This window comes from Pseudophryne corroboree, chromosome 11, assembly GCF_028390025.1.
Source record: "Pseudophryne corroboree isolate aPseCor3 chromosome 11, aPseCor3.hap2, whole genome shotgun sequence".
Lineage (NCBI taxonomy): Eukaryota > Metazoa > Chordata > Amphibia > Anura > Myobatrachidae > Pseudophryne > Pseudophryne corroboree.
This window is the reverse complement of record NC_086454.1, coordinates 208,918,723-208,942,089: the sequence shown is the minus strand read 5'-3', so window position 1 is coordinate 208,942,089 and position 23,367 is coordinate 208,918,723. Positions and strand designations below refer to the sequence as shown.

At 43.3% G+C, this 23,367-nt stretch overlaps 1 protein-coding gene and 1 pseudogene across 1 annotated transcript in view; one reads left to right on the top strand and one right to left on the bottom strand.

Moving 5' to 3' along the window:
• Positions 1-23,367, bottom strand: part of LOC134969339 (capping protein, Arp2/3 and myosin-I linker protein 3-like) — a 1,162,896-nt gene that overhangs the window by 967,910 nt on the left and 171,619 nt on the right. The window lies entirely within an intron of this gene.
• On the top strand, positions 19,751-19,869 carry LOC134970694 (5S ribosomal RNA; annotated as a pseudogene).

Below are 23,367 nucleotides of genomic sequence, written 5' to 3'. Positions count from 1 at the left end.
CTTCTGTGTATGTAATGTCATATTCCCCAGTCTGTCTGTGAGTTCATTTGTTTTGCATCCCTCACCGTTCAGACACCAGTACATTCCTGCTGGTCCTGGTGTGCATAACACCTGATCAGTGCTCAATATCTGTGCTGCATTGAGGTGACCTGTATATTGTAGTGCAGTGCTGCATTGTGGTGACCACCAGTATATAGTAGTATAGTACAGTAAGCAATTGCTGTATCTTGCAGCTCCATGTCAGATTAATTTCTAGTATCCTGATCAGTGCTCAATATCTGTGCTGCATTGTGGTGACCAGTATATAGTAGTACAGTGCTGCATTGTGGTGACCACCAGTATATAGTAGTACAGTACAGTAGGCCATTGCAGTATCTTGCAGCTCCGTGTCAGACTTAGTTCTAGTATCCTGATCAGTGCTCAATATCTGTTGCATTGTGTTGACCAGTATATAGTAGTACAGTGCTGCATTGTGGTGACCACCAGTATATAGTAGTATAGTACAGTAAGCAATTGCTGTATCTTGCAGCTCCATGTCAGACTCATTTCTAGTATCCTGATCAGTGCTCAATATCTGTGCTGCATTGTGGTGACCAATATATAGTAGTACAGTGCTGCATTGTGGTGAACACCAGTATATAGTAGTACAGTTCAGTACAGTAGGCCATTGCAGTATCTTGCAGCTCTGTGTCAGACTTAGTTCTAGTATCCTGATCAGTGCTCAATATCTGCTGCATTGTGTTGACTAGTATATAGTAGTACAGTGCTGCATTGTGGTGACCACCAGTATATAGTAGTACAGTACAGTAGGCCATTGCTGTATCTTGTAGCTCTGTGTCAGACTCATTTCTAGTATCATGATCAATATCTTAGTTCTAATATCCTGATCAGTGCTCAATATCTGTGCTGCATTGTGGTGACTAATATATAGTAGTACAGTGCTGCATTGTGGTGACCACCAGTATATAGTAGTACAGTACAGTAGGCCATTGCAGTATCTTGCAGCTCCGTGTCAGAGTCAGTTCTAGTATCCTGATCAGTGCTCAATATCTGTGCTGCATTGTGGTGACCAGTATATAGTAGAGATGAGCGGGTTCGGTTCCTCGAGATCCGAACCCCCCCCGAACTTCACCTATTTTACGCGGTTCTGAGGCAGCCTCGGATCTTACCGCCTTGCTCGGTTAACCCGAGCGCGCCCGAACGTCATCATCCCGCTGTCGTATTCTCGCGAGATTCGTATTGCATATAAAGAGCCGCGCGTCGCCATTTTCACTTGTGCATTGGAGATGATAGCGAGAGGACGTGGCTGCGTTCTCTCAGTTTCTGTGTTCAGTGTGCTGCAAATATCTGTGCTCAGTGTGCTGCAAATATCTGTGCTCAGTGTGCTGCAAATATCTACGTTCTCTGCCTGAAAACGCTCCATATCTGTGCAGCATTGTAGTATATAGTAGGACAGTGCAGAATTTTGCTGACCACCAGTATATATATAGCAGTACGGTACAGTAGTCCATTGCTCTACCTCTGTGTCGTCAAGTATACTATACATCCATATCTGTGCTGCATTGTAGTTGTGCGCAGTATATAGTAGGAGGACAGTGCAAAATTTTGCTGACCACCAGTATATAATTATATAGCAGTACGGTACAGTAGTCCATTGCTCTACCTCTGTGTCATCAAGTATACTACCCATATCTGTGCTGCATTGTAGTTGTGCGCAGTATATAGTAGGACAGTACAGAATTGTGCTGACCAGCAGTATATATATAGAAGTACGGTACAGTAGTCCATTGCTCTACCTCTGTGTCGTCAAGTATACTATCCATACATATCTGTGCTGCATTGTAGTTGTGCGCAGTATGTAGTCGGAGGACAGTGCAGAATTTTGCTGACCACCAGTATATATATAGCAGTACGGTACAGTAGTCCACTGCTCTACCTCTGTGTCGTCAAGTATAATATCCATATCTGTGCTGCATTGTAGTTGTGCGCAGTATATAGTAGGAGGACAGTACAGAATTGTGCTGACCACCAGTATATATAAAGCAGTATGGTACAGTAGTCCATTGCTCTACCTCTGTGTCGTCAAGTATACTATTCATATCTGTGCTGCATTGTAGTTGTGCGCAGTATATAGTAGGAGGACAGTACAGAATTGTGCTGACCACCAGTATATATATAGCAGTACGGTACAGTAGTCCATTGCTCTACCTCTGTGTCGTCAAGTATACTATCCAAACATATCTGTGCTGCATTGTAGTTGTGCGCAGTATATAGTAGGAGGACAGTACAGAATTGTGCTGACCACCAGTATATATATAGCAGTACGGTACAGTAGTCCATTGCTCTACCTCTGTGTCGTCAAGTATACTATCCAAACATATCTGTGCTGCATTGTAGTTGTGCGCAGTATATAGTAGGAGGACAGTGCAGAATTTTGCTGACCACCAGTATATATATATATATATATATATAGCAGTATGGTACAGTAGTCCATTGCTCTACCTCTGTGTCGTCAAGTGTACTATCCATATTTGTGCTGCATTGTAGTTGTGTGCAGTATATAGTTGGAGGACAGTGCAGAATTTTGCTGACCACCAGTATATATATAGCAGTACGGTACAGTAGTCCACTGCTCTACCTCTGTGTCATCAAGTATACTGTCCATATCTGTGCTGCATTGTAGTTGTGCGCAGTATATAGTAATAGGACAGTGCAGAATTTTGCTGACCACCAATATATATATAGCAGTACGGTACAGTAGTCCACTTCTCTACCTCTGTGTCATCAAGTATACTATCCATATCTGTGCTGCATTGTAGTTGTGCGCAGTATATAGTAGGAGGACAGTGCAGAATTTTGCTGACCACCAGTATATATATATAGCAGTACGTAACAGTAGTCCACTGCTCTACCTCTGTGTCGTCAAGTATACTATCCATATCTGTGCTGCATTGTAGTTGTGCGCAGTATATAGTAGGAGGACAGTGCAGAATTTTGCTGACCACCAGTATATATTGTCACAGCCGGTAGTATTTGTGAATCCGTTGGATGTGTGCTAGCGGTTGAAGTGCATGCCTCTGCGAGGAGAAAATGAGGAGGACAAATGTAGTTTCTTCTCATATGCTTTTATTAATGGAAATACATATAAGAGCTAATATTCAAAGAACACAGATGAAGAATTCCAAGAGATTAGGATGCAGAGTATTCATGGGCAGAGTATTGAAAAAGTCCGTATAATAAACAACTGTCTGATATGGCTAGTGAATACTACAGAATCTGCACGTTGGATAGTTAATTGTCGTGACTGAAGAACACTGAAGGGATTTTGCAGAATGGATGATTGTTAGACGTGACTGAAGAACACTGAAGGGGTTTTGCAGAATGGATGATTGTTAGACATGACTGAAGAACACTGAAGTGGTTTTTCAGAATGGATGATTGTTAGATGTGACTGAAGAACACTGAAGTGGTTTTGAAGAATGGATGATTGTTAGACATGACTGAAGAACACTGAAGGGGTTTTGCAGAGTGGATTATTGTTAGACGTGACTGAAAAGCACTGCAGAACTGCTGGGAAATCCTCTACGGATAGACCTCCAGGAGACAATGTCATAAGTGGCAAGCTGTGACCCACGAAGCCGGGGTAACCACTGGTAGTTGTGCAGCAAACGACGGCTGAGGTGAGAATTCCGTGGAGCTGAAAATCCAAGAGACACTGAAAGGCACATATGTGGACCTGTGGGAGCGCAGAGCTAAAACACCTGTACTGGGACAGAAACATAAAGCACTGGCAAGGTTTGAAACCAGATTGCTCCCTTTACCAGAGAGCTCAGCCTGTGATTGGCTGGAAGAGACCAGAGACCACGTCCCATTGGCATACTATGAAATGGTCTCCAACATGGCGGACCCCAGTACTGCAGACACGCCAGAGATGGGGAGCTTGCTCAGGCAGCCTCCCTGCACAGTGCTCCAGAGCATGGGATCTTTCACAGACAGCCTCCCTGCACAGTGCTCCAGTTACAGCAGGCCGCACAGTCACCAGCTCCCTCTCAGCTGCAGCACACCAGTGGCCCTTACAGACCTCCACCACGGCAGTGCTAGCCATCTGACAGAGAGCCCCTGGAGATCATCACCGGAGGTGAGTCCCTGGTCCATGACAGTACCCCCCCATTTTAGGGTGGACACCGAACACCATCGGACTTTGGTAGGATTCTTGGCATGGAAGGTACGGACCAATTTTGGTGCATGAACATCTTCCGCACATACCCAAGATCTCTCCTCTGGACCGTATCCCTTCCAGTCTATGAGATATTGGACATGACCATATCGTCTGCGGGAATCCAGTATACTTTTAACTTCGAACTCCTCACCTTGCATGGTTGGAACCTTAGGAGGTCTAGGCATGGCTGCACGAAAGCGATTGAGCACTAAAGGTCTTAAAAGAGAAACATGAAATGTATTGGGAATCTTCATATAAGAAGGTAATTTTACTTTGTAAGCCACAGGATTTAGTACCTTTTCAATAGGAAATGGTCCAATGAACCTAGGAGCAATTTTTTTCGAAGGAACTTTAAGATGTAAATTGCGTGTGGAGACCCAGACTTGATCTCCTACTCCAAGGTTGGGAATGGCTTTCCGTTTTCTATCAGCAAAAGACTTATAACGTGCAGATGACTTGATCAAAGCTTTACGTACTTGTTTCCAATTCTCAGAAAACTGTCTGAGTGCCTGATCCATGACAGGAACCTCTAAATCTGGTAAAGCCTGGAACTCTGGAACTCGAAGCTGGAATATGTAGTTAGTAAAGAATGGAGTAGATCCCGAAGAAGTATGGTATCAATTTTTAAGAGCAAATTCTGCTAGTGGGAGGAAATCCAGCCAATCGTCCTGTGAAGAAGACATAAATAAACATAGCAAGGTCTCCAGATCCTGATTTACTCTTACCATTTGTCCGTCTGATTGGGGATGATAGGCAGATGTAAAGTTCAATTTTATTCCAAAAGAAGAGCAGAAAGATCACCGAAATCGGGCAGCAAATTGTGGTCCACGATCGGAAACAATTTCGGTGGGCATTCCATGTAACTTAAAGATTTCTGAGATGAATAACTTTGATAACTGAGGTGCAGATGGAAGACCTGTCATGAGTATGAAATGTGCCATTTTTGAAAAACGATCAACAACAACCCAAATGGTGTTTCGTCCTTTCAAAGGAGGTAAATAAGTGATAAAGTCCATAGAGATATGAGTCCAGGGTTGAGTCGGTATGGGTAATGGATGCAGAAGACCTGGAGGTGAACCTTTTGGCCTCTTATGCTGTGCACACTTTGGGCAGGAAGCTATGAAATCTTGTACATCTGCTCTCAGCTGGGGCCACCAATAAGAACGCTGAATTAATTTTTGGGTCTTAAGTCTCCCTGCATGACCCATAAAGGAAGAATTATGTGCCCACATGAGCAGTTTCTTTCGGAGTTCGGGAGCTACGAAAATTTTCCCTGGTTGAGGAGTTGGAGTGAGCTGAGTTGCACAGAAAGAGGCTGGATCCAAGATGAGTTGTTTCCCTGAGAAATCTGAGGGTTTGTTGGAGCTTAAAGATCGAGAGAGAGCATCCGCCTTCTTGTTTAAAGGACCAGGTCGATAAAAAGCTTGAAATTGAATCGTGTGAAGAATAGGGCCCACCTGGCCTGCCGTGGATTGAGACACTGGGCTGTCTGCAAATATAACAGATTCTTGTGATCGGTGTAAACAGCAATAGGATGTAAAGCTCCTTCTAACAAGTATCTCCACTCTTCAAAAGCCAACTTAATAGCTAACAATTCCTGCTCACCAATGGCGTAGTTATGCAGAGCGGATGAGAACCTTCGTGAGTAGTAACCACAAGGATGAATCTTCCCATCTTCAAAGAGTTGAGACAGTACTGCTCCTACCCCTTCTGTGGAAGCGTCGACCTCCAGAATGAAGGGTCGATTCAGATCAGGTTGATGAAGGATGGGAGCTGATGTAAAAGCTTGTTTCAGGGTTTCAAAGGCTGCTATTGCTTCTGGCGGCAAGCAGGAAGGACATGCTCCTTTTCTGGTGAGGGCAGTAATGGGAGCCACAATGGACGAATAACCTTTGATTAATTTTCTGTAGAAATTTGCGAACCCCACGAACCGCTGAATACCCTTCAAAGTAGAGGGTATGGACCAGTCGTGATTTGCCTGAACTTTAGCTGGATCCATCTGTAAATCGCTACCTGAGATAATGTAGCCAAGGAAAGGAATGGAAGGAACTTCAAAGGTACATTTCTCCAGTTTACAATATAACTTGTTCTTCCTCAGTCGTGTTAGCACCTCCTTCACTTGAGCACGATGAGTCTCCAGATCTTTAGAGAATATTAAAATGTAATCTAAGTAAACCACCAAACACTTGTAAAGCAAGTCTCTAAATAATTAATTGATGTAATTCTGGAAAACAGCTGGGGCATTACACAACCCAAAAGGCATTACTAAATACTCATAATGCCCGTCCCGAGTATTGAAGGCTATCTTCCACTCATCCCCTGGGCGAATGCGAATCAGGTTGTAGGCTCCACGTAGATCTAACCTAGTGAATATTGAAGCTCCCTTCACCCAGTCAAACCATTCTGGAGTTAGCGGCAGGGGATACTGATTCTTGAGAGTCATATCATTGAGTCCCCGGTAGTCAATGCAGGGCCGTAGACCTCCATCTTTCTATTTTGCAAAAAAGAATCCTGCTCCAGCAGGGGAGGAAGATGGTCTGATAAAGCCTTTAGCTAAATTTTCTTGGATATACTCTGACATTGCTTGAGTCTCTGGTAGTGACAAAGGATAAATTCGGCCCCTTGGAGGAGTCTTACCCGGTAACAAGTCAATTGGACAGTCCCATTTCTGATGAGGTGGCAGAATATCCGCCCCGTGCTTATTGAAGACATCTAGAAAGGACCGGTAAGCCAGTGGCAATTCAGAGAATTGAGTTGTGCACAGTGGTGCCACTGTTGTTAAACAAGTGTCGAAACAGGTTTTACCCCAGGAAAGAATCTCCATGGTCTGCCAGTCAACTTGTGGATAGTGTTTTCGCAACCAGGGGAGCCCTAGGATAACGTTATGAGAGGCTTTAGGAATCACGAGAAAGGAGATGACTTCAGAATGCAGTGCCCCCACCTTGACTTTGAGTGGTACAGTACGAAGAGTAATGACACCGTCTGGAATATGACTTCCATCCACTGCTGTGATGGAAACAGCCCGATCCAAAAGGGTTGTCTGAATTCTGCCGTGCCGAATTAGAGCAGAAGAGACAAAGTTCTCCGCAGCACCAGAGTAGAGCAGTGCAGAAATCTAGAAGGAGGTAGGTGGTACTTCCAGGCAAATTGGCAATACAGGTTCCTTCCTTACACATGATTCCATGGAATCTCCTAGCTTAACCTCTCCTGAATAAGCTAGGAGCGGTAGTTTCCCGGCCGCAGGCTACAGAATTTGACGAAATGATCAGATGATCCGCAGTACATGCAGAGATTTTCCTGGCGACGGCGTAGGTGCTCCTCATTAGAAAGACGAGATCGATTGACCTGCATTGGCTCCCCCGTGGGAGGTGATAGTTGTCACGCACGAGAGTCCTGCCGGAGTCTTGAACGTAACTGAAAGCTGGGGGGCTCTGACTTGGACTTTTATAAGCATCGTTGCCTATATCGAAGGTCTACTTTGTTGCACAAGGATATTAAATCATCCAACTTGGCAGGAACATATCGCGTGGTCAAGTCGTCTTTGATTTTATCGGATAACCCGTTCCAAAACGTGGCAACCAATGCCTCTTCGTTCCAATTTAGTTCAGAGGACAAGGTGCGAAACTGAATCACGCACTGACTGACAGAGCGAGATCCCTGGCGAAGACGAAGAATCTCTAAGGAGGCTGAAGTAGTTCTGCCAGGCTCATCGAAGATCTTACGGAAAGAGGATACAAACACAGAGTAGTTCGAAAGAATAGGATCGGCTCTTTCCCATAGAGGAGACGCCCACTCCAATGCTTGACCGGTCAATAGAGAAATAATATAGGCAACTCTTGTTTGAGGAGACGGAAAACTGGAAGCCTGTAATTCAAATTGAATCTCACACTGATTTAAGTATCCTCTGCATAACTTCAGGTTCCCATAAAATTTACTAGGAGGTGGTAATTGTAGGCGAGATACTGGAACTGGCGCTGTTGACACTGGAGGAGAAGATACAGAAACTGAAACCTGAGATGAAGTAATAGCAACATGAAGCGTATCTAGGCGAGCAGACATAGATTGCATGACTTGAATCAGTTGTACTTGAATGGATTCTTGTTCACTTAAACGAGACAGGATACTGGCCGTGGCATCACCTCCAGATGCTTGCTCACCCGTCGGATCCATTTGGCCAGTGCTTACTGTCACAGCCGGTAGAATTTGTGAATCCGTTGGATGTGTGCTAGCGGTAGAAGTGTATGCCTCTGTGAGGAGAAAACGATGTGTACAAATGTAGTTTCTTCTCATATCCTTTTATTAACGGAAATACATATAAGAGCTGATATTCAAAGACCACAAATGAAGAATTCCAAGAGATTAGGATGCAGAGTATTCATGGGCAGAATATTGAAAAAGTCCGTATAATAAACGACTGTCTGATATGGCTAGTGAATACTGTAGAATCTGCACGTTTGATAGTTAATTGTCGTGACTGAAGAACACTGAAGGGGTTTTGCAGAATGGATGATTGTTAGACGTGACTGAAGAACACTGAAGGGGTTTAGCAGAATGGATGATTGTTAGACATGACTGAAGAACACTGAAGTGGTTTTGCAGAATGGATGATTGTTAGATGTGACTGAAGTGTTTTTGCAGAATGGATGATTGTTAGACGTGACTGAAGAACACTGAAGGGGTTTTGCAGAGTGGATGATTGTTAGACGTGACTGAAAAGCACTGCAGAACTGCAGGGAAATCCTCTACGGATAGACCTCCAGTAGACAATGTCCTAAGTGGCAAGCTGTGACCCACGAGGCCGGGGTAACCACTGGTAGTTGTGCAGCAAACGACAGCTGAGGTGAGAATTCCGTGGAGCTGAAAATCCAAGAGACATTGAAAGGCACATAGGTGGACCTGTGGGAGCGCAGAGCTAAAACACCTGTACTGGGACAGAAACATAAAGCACTGACAAGGTTTGAAACCAGATTGCTCCCTTTACCAGAGAGCTCAGCCTGTGATTGTCTGGAAGAGACCAAGTCCCATTGGCATACTATGAATTGGTCTCCAACATGGCGGACCCCAGTACTGCAGACACGCCAGAGAAGGGGAGCTTGCTCAGGCAGCCTCCCTGCACAGTGCTCCAGAGCATGGGATCTTACACAGACAGCCTCCCTGCACAGTGCTCCAGTGACAGCCGGCCGCATAGTCACCAGCTCACTCTCAGCTGCAGCACACCAGCGGACCTCACAGGTCTCCACCGCGGAAGCGCTAGCCATCTGACAGAGAGCCCCTGGAGATCATCACCGGAGGTGAGTCCCTTGTCCATGACATATATAAAGCAGTATGGTACAGTAATCCATTGCTCTACCTCTGTGTCGTCAAGTATACTATCCATATCTGTGCTGCATTGTATTTGTGCGCAGTATATAGTAGGAGGACAGTGCAGAATTTTGCTGACCACCAATATATATATATAGCAGTATGGTACAGTAGTCCATTGCTCTACCACTGTGTCGTCAAGTATACTATCCATATCTGTGCTGCATTGTAGTTGTGCGCAGTATATAGTAGGAGGACAGTGCAGAATTTTGCTGACCACCAGTATATACAGGTTGAGTATCCCATATCCAAATGTTCCGAAATACGGAATATTCCGAACTACAGACTTTTTTGAACGAGAGTGAGATAGTGAAACCTTTGTTTTTTGATGACTCAATGTACATAAACTTTTTTTAATACACAAAGTTATTAAAAAATATTGTATTAAATGACCTTCAGGCAGTGTGTATAAGGTGTATATGAAACATAAATGAATTTTGTGAATGTAGACACACTTTGTTTAATGCACAAAGTTATAAAAAATATTGGCTAAAATTGCCTTCAGGCTGTGTGTATAAGGTGTATATGTAACATAAATGCATTCTGTGCTTAGATTTAGGACCCATCTCCATGATATCTCATTATGGTATGCAATTATTCCAAAATACGGAAAAATCCGATATCCAAAATACTTCTGGTCCCAAGCATTTTGGATAAGGGATACTCAACCTGTATATAGCAGTACGGTACAGTAGTCCATTGCTCTACCTCTGTATCTTCAAGTATACTATCCATATATGTGCTGCATTGTAGTTGTGCGCACTATATAGTAGGAGGACAGTGCAGAATTTTGCTGACCACCAGTATATATATAGCAGTACGGTACAGTAGTCCATTGCTCTACCTCTGTGTCGTCACATATACTATCCATACATATATGTGCTGCATTGTAGTTGTGCGCAGTATATAGTAGGAGGACAGTGCAGAATTTTGCTGACCACTAGTATATACGTATATAGCAGCACGGTACAGTAGTCCACTGCGCTACCTCTGTGTCGTCAAGTATACTATCCATATCTGTGCTGCATTGTAGTTGTGCGAAGTATATAGTAGAAGGACAGTGCAGAATTTTGCTGACCACCAGTATATATATATATATATATATATATGTGTGTATGTGAAAAGGAGGAAGCTGAGCAGCGCCAATTAGCGATAACAATATGTACTAGTATATGGACCAGAATTGCTATAAACACTCCTAAAATGGACACTCCCTCTAATATATTAAGGGCGTCAGCTCACGTCTTAAGTAAAAAACACTGGTAAGGTGTTTTACAAATAATCTCAGAAATAGTGGATAAGGTACTTTAGAGCGACCAATGGTGTCAATTAATTTTATAATAGGAGGTTAATATTTAAAAAAAAATGTAATCACAATAAAATTTGCACCAATAAAAGAAACAAAGCAAAACCACATTAAAAATATTAAAAATAGACGATCAGAGATAAAAAAAATCATTACAAAAATATCACCAACATGTATAAAAATTGGTAAAAAAAAAATATATATATATATACGGTATAACATATGAGGACTCGATTTAAAAACAATATATAGTATCGATTAATAAGACGAACTTTAGGTAAAAAACCAATATCTTAACTTAAGAGAAGGTAGGTATCCCCAACGCGTTTCGTCTTATCTGGACTTCCTCAGGGGGCCCAATGTCATAGTAGAGAGCATGTAAAATCCAAAAAATAAAAGTTCACTAAAATTACCCAAAAATCTAAATTAAAGACGTCTGATGAGAAGTGTAAACTTGCCAATATGCCATTTACGACACGGAGTGGCAAGGAACGGCTGAGGCCCTGTCCTATGTTCATGGCTAGTGGTTCAGCTTCACATGAGGATGGAAGCACTCATCCTCCCGCTAGAAAAATGAAAAGACTTATGCTGGCAAAAGCACAGCAAAGAACTGTATGTTCTTCTAAATCACAAATCCCCAAGGAGAGTCCAATTGTGTCGGTTGCGATGCCTGACCTTCCCAACACTGGACGGGAAAAGGTGGTGCCTTTCACCATTTGCACGCCCCCTGCAAGTGCTGGAAGGAGCACCCGCAGTCCAGTTCCTGATAGTCAAATTGAAGATGTCACTGTTGAAGTACACCAGGATGAGGATATGGGTGTTGCTGGGGAGGGAATTGACAAGGAGGATTCTGATGGTGAGGTGGTTTGTTTAAGTCAGGCCCCCGGGGAGACACCTGTTGTTCGTGGGACGAATATGGCCATTGACATGCCTGGTCAAGTTACAAAAAAAAATCACCTCTTCGGTGTGGAATTATTTTAACAGAAATGCGGACAACAGGTGTCAAGCCATGTGTTGCCTTTGTCAAGCTGTAATAAGTAGGGGTAAGGACGTTAACCACCTAGGAACATCCTCCCTCATACGTCACCTGGAGCGCATTCATCAGAAGTCATTGACAAGTTCAAAAACTTTGGGTGACAGTGAAAGCAGTCCACTGACAACTAATTCCCTTCCTCTTGTAACCAAGCTCCTGCAAACCACACCACCAACTGCCTCAGTGTCAGTTTCCTCCTTTGACAGGAAAGCCAGTAGTCCTGCAGGCCATGTCACTGGCAAGTCTGACGAGTCCTCTCATAACTGGGATTCCTCCGATGCATCCTTAAGTGTAACACCTACTGCTGCTGGCGCTGCTGTTGTTGCTGCTGGGAGTCGATCGTCATCCCAGAGGGTAGTCGGAAGACCACTTGTACTACTTTCAGTAAGCAATTGACTGTCCAACAGTCCTTTGCGAGGAAGATGAAATATCACAGGAGTCATCCTGCTGCAAAGCGGATAACTCAGGTATTGGCAGCTGCAGTGGTGTTAAACGTGTGTCCGGTATCCACCGTTAATTCACAGGGAATTAGAGAATTGATTGAGGTACTGTGTCCCGGTACCAAATACCATCTAGGTTCCATTTCTCTAGGCAGGCGATACCGAGAATGTACACAGACCTCAGAAAAAGAGTCACCAGTGTCCTAAAAAATGCAGTTGTACCCAATGTCCACTTAACAACGGACATGTGGACAAGGTGAGCAGGGCAGACTCAGGACTATATGACTGTGACAGCCCACTGGGTAGATGTATTGCCTCCCGCAGCAAGAACAGCAGCGGTGGCACCAGTAGCAGTATCTCGCAAATGCCAACTCGTTCCTAGGCAGGCTACGCTTTGTATCACCGCTTTCCATAAGAGGCACACAGCTAACAACCTCTTACGGAAACTGAGGAACATCATCGCAGAATGGCTTACCCCAATTGGACTCTCCTGGGGATTTGTGACATCGGACAACGCCAGCAATATTGTGCGTGCATTACTTGTGGGCAAATTCCAGCATGTCCCATGTTTTGCACGTACATTGAATTTGGTGGTGCAGAATTTAAAAAAAAACGACAGGGGCATAATGGAGATGCTGTCGGTGGCCCGAAGAATTGCGGGCCACTTTCAGCATTCAGCCACCGCGTGCCGAAGACTGGAGCACCAGAAAATACTCCTGAACATGCCCTGCCATCAGCTGAAGCAAGAGGTGGTAACGAGATGTAATTCAACCCTCTATATGCTTCAGAGGATGGAGAAGCAGCAAAAGGCCATTCAAGCCTATACAACCACCTACGATATAGGCAAAGGAGGGAGAATGCACCTGACTCAAGTGCAGTGAGAATGATTTCAGTGTTGTGCAAGGTTCTCCATCCCTTTGAACTTGCCACACGTAAAGTCAGTTCAGACACTGCCAGCCTGAGTCAGGTCATTCCTCTCATCAGGCTTTTGCAGAAGCAGCTGGAGAGATTGAAGGAGGAGCTAAAATGAAGCGATTCCGCTAGGCATGTGGGACTTGTGGATGAAGCCCTTCATTCGCTTAACCAGGATTCACGGGTGGTCAATCTGTTGAAATCAGAGCACTACATTTTGGCCACCGTGCTCGATCCTAGGTTTAAAGCCTACGTTGTATCTCTCTTTCCGGCAGAAACAAGTCTGCAGATGTTTAAAGACCTGCTGGGGAGACACTTGTCAAGTCAAGCGGAACGTGACCTGCCAACAGCTCCTACTTCATTTTCTCCCGCCACTGGAGCTGCCAGGAAAAGAATCAAATTTCCAAAACTACCCGCTGGCGGTGATGCAGGGCTGTCAGGAGCAAGTGCTGACATCTGGTCTGGACAGAAGGACCTGCCAATGATTACTGACATGTCGTCTACTGTCACTGCATATGATTCTGTCACCATTGAAAGAATGGTGGAGGATTATATGAGTGACAGCATCACTGTAGGCATGTCAGACAGTCCGTACGTATACTGGCAGGAAAAAGAGGCAATTTGGAGGCCCTTGCACAAACTGCCTTTATTTTACCTAAGTTGCCCCCCGTCCAGTGTGTACTCCGAAAGAGTGTTTAGTGCAGCCGGTCACCTTGTCATCGATCGGTGTAGGAAGTTACTTCCAGAAAATGTGGAGAAGATGATGTTCATCAAAATGAATTTACATTCCTCCGTGGAGACATTTACCAGCAATTGCCTCCAGAAATTACAGAGGGACCTGTGATGGTGGATTCCAGTGGGGACGAATTAATACTCTGTGAGGAGGGGGATGTACACAGTGAAAGGGGTGAGGAATCAGACGATGAGGAGGAGGTGGACATCTTGCCTCTGTAGAGCCAGTTTGTGCAAGGAGAGATTGCTTCTTTTTTGGTGGGGGCCCCAACCAACCAATAATTTGAGCCACAGTCATGTGGCAGACCCTGTCGCTGAAATGATGGGTTTGTTAAAGTGTGCATGTCCTGTTTATACAACAACATAAGGGTGGGTGGGAGGGCCCAAGTAAAATTCCATCTTACACCTCTTTTTTTTATGTATTATTTGCAACATGTGCTGTTTGGGGACTATTTTTTTAAGTGGCATCTTGTCTGACACTGCAGTGCCACTCCTAGAATGGCCAGGTGTTTGTGTCGGCCACTTGGGTCGATTATCTTAGTCATCCAGTGACCTTGGTGCAAATTTTAGGACTAAAAATAATATTGTGAGGTTTGAGATGTTCAGAATAGATTGGAAATGATTGGAAATTATGGTTATTGAGGTTAATAATACTATAGGCTCAAAATTACCCTCAAATTCTATGATTTAAGTTGTTTTTAAGGGCTTAAAAAATAACACCCAAATCCAAAACGCACCCGAATCCGACAAAAATTCTTAAGGGAGGTTTTGCCAAAACGTGTCCGAATCCAAAAACCGAATCCAAAACCAAAACACAAAACCCGAAAAGTGGCCGATGCACATCTCTAGTAAGAAGTGATGGTTTTGTAGAGTCAGGGTGTTGAGACCCTCATACTTTCTGCTGGGTTGTGTTTAGGTGTTATTGTAATGTGTTACTGTTTGCAAATGATTGCTATTGTTAAGTGTTACTTATTGCAAATGATTGATTTAATCTCATTATCTAAATTGAGCCGCCACAGTGTAAAGGTTTGCAATGCATACATCCTCCTCCCCTCCAATTTGGTGTTACTTATTGTATTCCAGTGAATGTTTGTGATCTTTGGTCAAGGCTGTGGGATTCTTTGAAGTGTTAGGACAGATTATGTTCCACCATTCCTTTCTCGATGTTTCTTATATGCTCACCCACCCAGTTGGCTGTCACAGTCATGTAATCCTTAGTTTGACCAGTACCACTTGTCCACATATCTGTACTTAAGTGTATAGTTAGTACTATGGCATTTCGTAGGCAAGAAAAACTTTTTGTTTATCTTCCCAGTACAGGTGAGGAATTGCTGTTTTGGTAAAATGGAATCAAGATGGAATTTGGTAGCATGGACACATGACTTCAGTTGTTTAAACCAAATGCTTTTATTGCAGAAATTGGATGCAGATGTACAGATGTGTCCCGCTACAGTGTTGCTGCATAACAGTGCATTTGCAGCGTGGCATGCCACCTCGTATGCATTGCTAGCTAGCTCCCATAGACTTCAATGGGCTCCAATTGAAGTGAATGCATAGCGGGAGCGTACGCATAGCATATGCCTCATGAGCTGTGATGGGTACGCATCGCAGCCACAATGCAAAAGATCTGTAATGCTATTATAGCCTTCATGGCTTCTGTGTTCCACTGTGCTACAGGATGGCGGCCATCATACTAGGTTCCTCTTGCAAATGCTTGCTTCACAGTTAATTGATGTTTAAAACTACTAGTCTTCTTGGTGCCCTTCTGGGAACCCCAGCAGAAGCAGCAGCCCTAACATGGATGGATTCTTATTGGGAATACTGGATAGGGAAGGAATAGGTTAGCCTTTGCAAATAGGATAGAACTACCTCTGATCATTAATAAGGAGATTGATGATGAGGGTGTTAGTGGTAGAGATTGCTTGTGCTGGTTCAAACTGCTGGTAGTTAATGCTGTGCTGCCTGTTATTATTTTACAGAATTTTTTAGATTTTGATAACTTGTATGAATGTGCTGCAAATGACGTAACAGGGATAAGGTGCCTAGATGGTTGATGTACTTACCTCTAATTACTTTGGCCTCAAAAATGGTACAGATGCCTTGACAAATATGTCAGGATTTGAGTAAAAATTAATGCACACAAAAAAGGTCAAATGCCTATGCCCATGTATAACAGTGTCCTTCTTCTTGTTATCACTGGCAAAAACTGTGCCACTGGTGGCTGAATTACTTTGACACAAACAACATCCTCCTCTTGAGGTTCAACATCTTCTTTTCCCGCAAATTCATCATCAACATTTACATTAGCTGCACTTCCACAGTAGCACCCTCAATTTCCAGGTCTGACTCTACAGCATCATCATCCTTACTTTTACTACTACTCAACCTCACATTTGTGGTGTCATCAGAAATGGTGGAGGGAGGGTTCTCTATGACTACAGTGTCAGAAGCAGGAATGTCCAACTCAGACATAGCACTTGTGGACACCCTTAGAATCTCCTCAGTGAATTGTGCAGTGTGAACACAGTTTGTTCTTCAGCCTTAATGTTCTTCTTATTTTGTGCAGTAACATGACTGTTTTAAAGATGAAACATACAAACTCAAGATGAGTGAGAAGGTGTTGAATGCGAGATTGGTCCTGGCTTTCGCAATAGGGCTTTTGTTGCATGAAAAGCAGTAGCAGGATCACCATTCACAAAGAAAGGTCATGGTCTAAGCCTTTCCTTGCCACTATGCGTGTTGTATGGCATGTTGGCAATTTTATATTTCTCTGCAGTAAATTTTCCTCTGATAATTAGAGGTAATGTTTTCTTACAGGGTAATCTGATTAAAGAGACAGATAATGAACATATATCAACTGGTACATAAATAACAAGGAATGCCCTGTACCAACAGTAATAACTACTGGCAACAATAAAATTAAATTACAATAGAGTTCTTCAGACAGGGAGAACAGAACAGATACACAAATAACACAGAATTCTCCAGGCCAGTGGATGTTACTTCTGGCAACTGCAGTAACAGACAATAAGGAGCAATACTACTGTTAGGAGATGATTGCAGCATAGCAGGAGTCCACTCAGGTGATATTTGCTGTTTAGTATTCAATGAACAATACAATGTACTTCTGCAGACAGCATATGAAACATGGGCACAAACGATGGACTTGTCACAGGAACAAACAACAGAGATTCTGCAGAGCTACAGCTGTGGAAGAATGGAAGACAGTACTCATACAATGTACTTCTATAGACAACACATGAGACAGGGGCACAAACGATGGTCTGGTTGCAGGAACAAACAACAGGGATTCTACCGAGTTGCAGCTGTGGAAGAATCGAAGACAGTATTCATACAGAACTAGGACCTGACATAGAGGGACAAGTGCTTCTGCTTCAACTAAGCTCTATGACCAGCAAGCAGTGCAAGGCAGATTCAGGAGGCAGAACAGGAGCCAATCAACAGACTCCTGCAGCCAGGCCTCCAAAGATCACTTATCCCATGCAAATGCTACAGCAATTAAGCAGACAGAACAGAGCTGCAGACATCACATGTAACAACTGCTTCAAAATCTACTAACAGTGATTAAGGGGAAAGTGTATGAAAAGGCAACTAAAACTTAAACAGTATTTACCAATAGTTAAGAAAACATTGCCTCTAATTATTGCCATCTCTCCGGACTACTTCCTCGTTGCTATTATCATTGGTGTACCACTCTCTGTTTCTCTCAGTACTCAGGTATCTCGTTAGTACCTATGCCCTTTTTACTATTCTAAGTTATTTATTCATTATTCCCTTGTTTTGTTCTTGTCTTCTTGTATTCTTGGTCTTGTCTTTGTAGTTTTTTTTTACCGTCATTGATCCAGGTCACTCAGCGTTGAGCTCGTACTATTTCCAGCAGCATTAGACGTTTCGGCATCCCAGTACAGATAGGCATGTTCCGCCTTTTAGGAAAAGTAGCTGTTATAGACAAGAGACCCACTGGTGCGTTCTACGAGTCTCAACAATGGGTGTACATGGGTCACTGCCCAGAAGATCCTTGGCAAGTACATCCAGTGTGGAAAGAAGAATCTACAGATGGAGCTGTACTCATCCAGTGCAGCTCCATCGCAGGCGTGCACTCCCAGCATGACTATGCGATCCGTCCGCCTAGTCCCGCTGGAAGTGTACAGAGAAGATCTCCCATTCTAGTGAATGAGGCATGTCTCCGTCAGCATCTCCGTAATAGATGCGCGTGCACCCCGGACGGAGACGCTCTCCTATTCTAGTGAATGTGGCGATTCTTTGTCACAGGTGCGTGTGCGCCCCGGATGGAGACACTCTCAGTGTTAGGTGCGCCCAGGCACAGATGGAGCCACGACTAGCATGGCTCCATCTGTACAGTTGTAACAACAGTATTATGACTGGCAGCAGCTGCAGCACTAATATTGGTTTGCTCCTGCTCTTCTGTTGAATGATCCATGATTGGTTTTGTTTTTAAAAACCAGGACAGTAGTTTAGCTACTTTTGTTGAACTTAACTGCCACAACACCAACAACAGTTGAAAAACTGAGGGACGACTGATGCTGTTTTATTAAAAGACTGAAGACTTTTGTTGACACATGTTTTTGAGGTGCAAATAATGTGTATAACATGCACCCATTAACACAACCCTAATATACACGGTGTAACTATTAAAATAACACATTTTGCTAATTATTTAATTTAATTGTCAAAAAAAGAAGATGACAGGCTATTGTTTACATTTTAAAACATAAGGAACAAGAGATCTTCTTATCCGGAAGTGATCAAGCCTGTGAGCGGGCGAAACCGGTCTTCCGTTCCCTTGCCTTTTCTGCAGCTGGCATCCAGTCTCACGGCTCGCATTCCCCCGGACAGGTTTGGCACCATTAGTGTCATTTGACAATATGGCCATATCACATCTCAGTCTCTCTTGATCTGTATTATGTATCTGCATTCATTATCAATACCTTCACAACCGGGGTGAATTTGCGGGACTGCATGCAGCCATTTAGATGGTGGTGTTCTTCTGTATCAAGTTGCTATAATACGTTTTGGGATATACAGTCTAATTATTTCTTGTCTCAACCAAGAATACCATTGTGATTTTTTTCTCCACAGACGTAATAAGGCATCACTCTATTGTGCAATATAAGTGGGTTTAGCCTTTAGCCATTGTGGGGTTAAACTATATAGTGTCTCAGACATTGATTTTGTTGTCGTGAGCCTTAATTGTGGCATTAACTTTACAGAATTTTGGATGCTGATAATGCATAATTGTGTTTAGCCTCATCAGTGGCAACATATAATTAGGACATTTGTCTACACATTTGTGAATAGGGCTCCATTTAACATCTACATTTTTGCATACTCATGTGGCACTCTCATATAGAGTAATTCATTTTTCAATATTGCTATTATTATGGAGGTGTGATTGTTTTGTATATTCTAACCCTCAAACATATGTGCCAAAAATTAAATTGTAATTGCATCTCTATATTTTGTAGTTGCATATTTAAGTGTCAAATCCACTCTATCTTTTGATTATCTAAACCAGCTCTTTTCTTATTCGTGGACTCTCACCAATGATCCGGAGTATTAATACATGCGAACATTACACATTCATTCCATCTCCACCTAACGTTGGCAGCAGATCCACCTTTATGTTATTTCCCACTTTATCTAAGTAAACAATTTCCCGATAGTGATCTATCATTAGTGATCCAGGGAGTTAATGCGCCCGAACAATCTACTATCATACCACACTGAAGACGCCCAATACCCTCCGATCTTGGAAGCTAAACAGTGGTGGGCTTGGTCAGTACTTGGATGGGGGACCACCAGGGAATACCGAGTTTAGTAGAATCATTTATTTAGCCCCTGACGTCTTGCCTAACACTGACAGCAGAATCGCTGCTCTCATCTTCGTTCATTTCTGTCAATCTTTTTACTTCTTTCAATCTCTGTCTGGCACAATAAGATAACACCTGTGATTTATTGGGGTGCAGTATGTTATGCCGGCGGTCGGGATCCCGGCAGCCAGCATACCAGCACTGGAATCCCGACTGCCGGCATACTGAAGACCACCCATTTATTGGTATGAGCATGAATTTAGTCTCTACTTTCATTACCAGTTTGCGGATTTGGCAGTTTTGGTCCCTATAACTCAATTTAATAGCTTATTTTGAGTATTATACCTTTGGATGTCAATCCGAGACCAAATCATTTTTATATTATATGTTGTTTGTTTGTTGTTTGGAATTTTGGATACCAGATTTTAACTACTTCCATTAAAAGTCATGTTTTAATATGTTCATCATATCCTGATCATTGTTAATCAACCTGAAGAGTGCACCCACAAAAGAGTCTTACTTCTTCTCTATTTACTTCCTAAAGAGGTCTTCTTAGCAAGAAATAATTATTATTTTGTTACACAGACAGATGGTACATAACAGGCACCCAATAACACTACCCTAATATATGCTGTGTCACTCTTAATAATATCCCACTATGCAAATTATTTGGTTTGATTATAAAAAAAAAGAGGATGACAGACTTAGTTCCGTATAATTCCCGTGATACTGTCGTATAATTCCTGTGATATTGCCATATAATTTCCGTGATACTGTCGTATAATTCCTGTGATATTGCCGTATAACTCTCGGAATACTGGCGTATAATTCCTGTGATATTGCCGTATAATTCCAATGATATTGCCATATAATTCCCATGATACTGGCGAATAATTCCTGTGATATTGCTGTATAATTCCTGTGATATTGCCGTATAATTCTCAGAATACTGCCATATAATTCCCGTGATACTGGCGTATAATTCCTGTGACATTGCCGTATAATTCTTGGAATACTGGCGTATAAATCCTATGATATTGCCGTATAATTCCTGTGATATTGCCGTATAATTCTCGGAATACTGGCGTATAATTCCTGTGATACTGCCATATAATTCCCGTGATACTGGAGAATAATTCCTGTGACATTGCCGTATAATTCCTGTGATATTGTCATATAATTCTCAGAATACTGGCGTATAAATTCCCGAGATACTGGCGTATAATTCCTGTGATACTGCTGTATAATTCCTGTGATACTGCCGTATAATTCCAGTTATCCTGCTGTACAATTCCATATAATCCATATAATTCCGTATAAATCCAATCCAGTGGTGCTGCCATATAAATTCAGTGGTGCTGTCCTGTGCTGTATATTATTTACTCCAAATAAAGGGGTTATTAATATTTAATCCAAATAATTTTTACAGGGTTTGCTCTGTGAGGTGTAGGTGTATGCTCCCTTGTGACGCATATTGTGTTATATAACTCCAGAAAAATAATGGAGAACAAACATTTGGAGAATAATATAGGGAAAGATCAAGAACCACTTCCTCCTAGTGCTGAAGCTGCTGCCACCAGCCATGACATAGACGATGAAATGCCATCAACATCGTCTGACAAGGCTGATGCCCATTGCGATAGTAGAGGGCATGTAAAATCCAAAACGCCAAAGTTCAGTAAAAAGACCCCCAAAAAGAAATTTAAATGGTCTGAAAAGAAACGTAAACTTGCCAATATGCCATTTACGATACGGAGTGGCAAGGAACGGCTGAGGCCCTGGCCTATGTTCATGACTAGAGGTTCCGCTTCACATGACGTTGGAATCCCTCATCTTCCCACTAGAAAAATTAAAAGAGTTAAGCTGGAATGAGCACAGAAAAGGACTGTGCGTTCTGAGATGGTATCACAAATCTCCAAGGAGAGTCCAAGTGTGTCGACGGTTGCGATGCCTGACATTCCCAACACTGGACGGGAAGAGGTGGCTCCATCCACCATTTGCATGCCCCCTGCAAGTGCTGGAAGGAGCACCCACAGTCCAGTTCCAGATATTGAAATTGAAGATGTCACTGTTGAAGTACACCAGGATGAGGATATGGGTGTTGCTGGCGCTGAGGAGGAAGTTGATGATGAGGATTCTGATGGTGATGTGGTTTGTTTAAGTCGGGCACCGGGGGAGACACATGTTGTCCGTGGGATGAAGAAGCCCATTGTGATACCTGGGCAAACTACCAAAAAAGCCACCTCTTTGGTGTGGTACTATTTCTCCACAAATCCGGACAACAGGTGTCAAGCCATCTGTTGCCTCTGTCAATATGTAATAAGTAGGGATAAGGATGTTAACCACCTAGGAACATCCTCCCTTATACGTCACCTGCAGCGCATTCATCATAAGTCAGTGTCAAGTTGTGAAACTTTGGGTAAGAGCGTAAGCAGTCCACTGACACCTAAATCCCTTCTTCCTCCTGTATACAAGCTCCTGCAAGACACACCACCAACTCCCGCAATGTCAACTTCCTCCTCAGTCAGGAATGTCAGTAGTCCTGCAGGCCATGTCACTGTCAAGGCTGAGGATTCCTCTCCTAACTGGGATTCCTCCGGAGGATCCTAGAGTGGTACACCTGCTGTTGCTGCCAATGCTGTTGTTGCTGCTGGGAGTCAATCATCATCCCAGAGGGGAAGTCCGAAGACCACTTGTACTACTTCCTTTTGCAAAGAAGATAACTGAGGCCTTGACAGCTATGTTGGTGTTAGATGTGCGGCCGGTATCCGCCATTAGTTCAGTGGGACTTAGAGAATTGTTTGAGGTACTGTGTCCCTGGTCAAATCCATTCTAGGTTCCACTTCTCTAGGCAGGGTGAGAATGTGCAGAGACGTCAGAAAAAGTGTCCTTAGTATCCTACAAAATGCAGTTGTACCCACTGTTCACTTAACTACGGACATGTGGACAAGTGGAACAGGGTAGACTAAGAACTATATGACTGTCACAGTCCAGTGGGTAGATGTATGGCCTCCAGCAGCAACAACAGCAGCGGCACCAGTAGCAGCATCTCACAAATGCCAACTCGTTCCTAGGCAGGCTATGCTATGTATCACCACTTTCCGTAAGAGGCACAAGCAGACAATCTCTTACGGAAACTGAGGAACATCATTGCAGAATGGCTTACCCCAATTAGACTCTCCTGGGAATTTGTGATAACGGACAACACCACCAATATTGTGCGGCATTACATCAGGGCAAATTCCAGCACGTTCCATGTTTTGCATCTACAATTAATTTGGTGGTGCAGAATTTTTTGAAAAATGACAGGGGCGTGCAGGAGATGCTGCCGGTGGGCGAAAAATTGCGGGCCACTTTCTACAATCAGCCACCGCGTGCCGAAGACTGGAGCGCCATCAAACACGCCTGAACATGCCCTGCCATATACTGAAGCAAGAGGTGGTAACGAGGTGGAATTCAACACTCTATATCAGAGGTTCCCAAACTGTGTGCCGTGGCTCCCTGGGGTGCCT